Source organism: Oryctolagus cuniculus, chromosome 8 (assembly GCF_964237555.1).
Source record: "Oryctolagus cuniculus chromosome 8, mOryCun1.1, whole genome shotgun sequence".
Lineage (NCBI taxonomy): Eukaryota > Metazoa > Chordata > Mammalia > Lagomorpha > Leporidae > Oryctolagus > Oryctolagus cuniculus.
In genome coordinates this window covers 33,046,061-33,049,141 of record NC_091439.1, presented here as the reverse complement: position 1 = coordinate 33,049,141, position 3,081 = coordinate 33,046,061, and the positions used below count along the sequence as shown (strand labels likewise).

The following is a 3,081-nucleotide window of genomic DNA, read 5'->3' as shown; positions in this document are numbered from 1 at the left end:
TCAGTCACTGAAGTCCGCTCATGAGACGATTCAATACCCACCAACTTGCCTTTTCTAAATTTTAGACTTCAAAAGAAAATCAGTAACAAGAATGCTATGCTGCCTAACATAATTTGAATATATATAGTAAAAATTCGAATGTACCTCTCCAAAATAGGCATCCATGAGATTTAATCCTTTCTTTAAAATTTATTTATTTATTTGAAAGCCAGAGTTACAGAGAGAGAGAGAGAGAGATGTTCCATCTGCTGGTTCTCTCCCCAGATGGCCACAACATCTGGAGTTGGGCTGAACCAAAGCTAGGAGCCAGGAGCCTCCTCTGGGTCTCCCAAATGGGTGCATAGGCCCAAGCATTTGGGCCATCTTCTACTGCTTTCCCAGGCCACAGCAGAGAGCTTTATAGGAAGTGGAGCAACTGGGTCTCAAAATGGTACCCATATGGGATGCTGGCACTGCAGAGGGCGGCTTTACACGCTATGCGCCAGCCCCTACTCATTTATTTGATCTTAACATTGTCTTAACATCTGAAAGTCGGTAATAATTCTAAAATTATCCAAATCAACTTATACTAAAACCTTGGAGGAAAATTAGAGGAAAGACAAGGCAAAAAATTTAATATGTGACATCGCAGGAGAGAAATAACACAAGGATATAGTATATATTTGATTTTATAACAGCTCATGGAGTTGTCTATAACATTTTCTCTACTTATCCCTTATTTCTCTGTCCTATCCTGTTATCTGAGTTTCCAGATTAGATTTTACTTATGAACTGAACCCTTAGCTGTCTTGTCAAAGCAGTGGTGTTATAATCCTTCATTAATGTTTACTATTTGCCAGAAAATCCAGGAGGCAAGTGAGGGGTATAGGTCCAGGTCAAATTTGTCTCCAAGATTGTGCAACCATAGCCATAGGCATTTCCAAAGGCTTTAGGTGACAGCCTCACAGACTTGCAAAACAGTGCACCTTGGTCTGTGGAAGGAACCACAGGCAAGGACTCAGGTGTCCTGAGTGGCCATCTTCCAGCACATCTGCATACTGGCTTAGGTTTCTCCATGGAGCCCCATCACTGAGGATCTTGGACTGAGGACATTTCAAACTACTTCTGATCATACCTCTTGCAGGGGGATATGGGTGGTAAGGAGAAAGAAAGACACAAAAGTGTTCACTTCAGCAGCACATGTACTAAAATTGGAAAGATATGGAGAAGATTAGCATAGCCCCTGTGCAAGGATGACACACAAAATTGTGAAGCATTCCATATTTGTTTTCCTTTTCTCTTCTTCATACTGTATGTTGAAGTCTTTACTTAACAGAGTTAATCATATAGATATAGATAGATATAGATATAGATATAGATATAGAGTCGATTGAAAAAAGATCTCAGTAAAAAATAAGAGGAGGGATGAGAGAGAGGAGAAAGTTTGTAATTGTAAAGCTGTAATATGCAATCTTAATTGTCAAAATGATCATATTAAGTGTTAAAGTTAACATATAGATAGGATAGGAGTTAAAGAGACCCTATTTATAGTATCAAGTAATGCCTGCTAATAATAATAGAATTAAAAAGGAGGGAATGTGCAACATGGGAAGCAGTCCATACAGCAGAATCATAGAATGACAATCACTTTAAGTAAAACTCTGACCTCAGCCCTTAAGGCATTAGGATGTGTCTGTAAAGCCCCTGAGAGCATTTGAGACGTGGAAAGCCAGGACACTGTGGGAAAAAAAAATCCTACATAAAGGATCTCTGTAAGAGAGACCTCAGTGGAAAGAAGTGACCATCAAAGAAGGATGTACTTTTCTCTGAAGGGATGAGAGAATTTTACTTTGCTTATGGCCTTGTCTAAATACTGATTAGAGTGTGGGTTTGAAAGACTTCCATAACATTGGCAGCTCATGTCAAGAACTTGGGTAGCTGGCGCCATGGCTCACTAGACTAATCCTCTGCCTTGCGGTGCCGGCACACCGGGTTCTAGTCCCGGTCAGGGTGCCGGATTCTGTCCCGGTTGCCCCTCTTCCAGGCCAGCTCTCTGCTGTGGCCTGGGAGTGCAGCGGAGGGTGGCCCAAGTGCTTAGGTCCTGCACTCGCATGGGAGACCAGGATAAGTACCTGGCTCCCGCCTTTGGATCAGCGCGGTGCGCCGGCCACAGCATGCCGGCTGCGGCGGCCATTGGAGGCCTTTGTCTCTGTCTCTCTCTCTCACTATCCACTCTGCCTGTAAAAAAAAAGAGCTTGGGTAATCATTGATGTTATACATGAGTGTTAATTGTTAAATCAACAACAGAAGTCACTACGCATTTACTCCTCAATTAGGACCTCTGTCCTAAGTGAGTTGTACTATAAGAATTAACCATAAAATTTGTTCTCAAATAGTACTTTTTATGTTGTGTGTATTTGTGTGTGTGTGCATGCAAACTGTTGAAAACTTTACTGAGTATAGAGTTGGTCTTTTGTATATAAAATTAATTAAAAATTAATCTTATTTAAAAATGGGATGGGAGAGGAAATAGGTGGTAGGATGGGAGTGAGGGTGGAAGGGTGGGTACGGGGGGAAAAATACCACTATTTTCCTAAAGATTTACCTATGAAAATTGTATTCATTAAATAAAAACTTTAGAATAAAAAGAAAGACACGCCATTTTCCCCCTTTCAATATTCAACACTCCTCACTTCTAGTCCTTCTTCCTTTTATCTTTCCCAAGCCTTGGCGTCCACGACACTTCTGTGCTCAGCTCCTTGGTAGTATGAAGATTCACACACCTGCCTCTGAGCTGATCCACTGACTTCTGTCTGCTGTGATTCCAAGGGGGACATGGAACCTGGGGAGACAGCCTTCCTACTGAACCTCCTGCTTTTCCTATCTTGGTGGGCAACTGCTGCCTTTGTTTCACTTGTTCTTTTACGTGTCTACCTCAACACCTGGCAGTCAACTCTCTTCACATCAGCACTTGACAATATTCAAAAAGTATTTTAGGTCCCAGAAACTCTTCCTACTTTTGCTATATTAGTTATATTTTTGATTAAAAAGGATTCAATTTTCAACACATGGTGGTAACATATTTCATCGTTCGATTAGCTG

At 41.3% G+C, this 3,081-nt stretch overlaps 1 non-coding gene across 1 annotated transcript; it reads left to right on the top strand.

Moving 5' to 3' along the window:
* The first annotated feature begins 1,160 nt into the window (after positions 1-1,160).
* On the top strand, positions 1,161-1,267 carry LOC127483386 (U6 spliceosomal RNA). Its single transcript, XR_007909559.1, has one exon. It is a non-coding gene; the product is annotated as a U6 spliceosomal RNA (small nuclear RNA).
* The last annotated feature ends 1,814 nt before the right edge of the window (positions 1,268-3,081 follow it).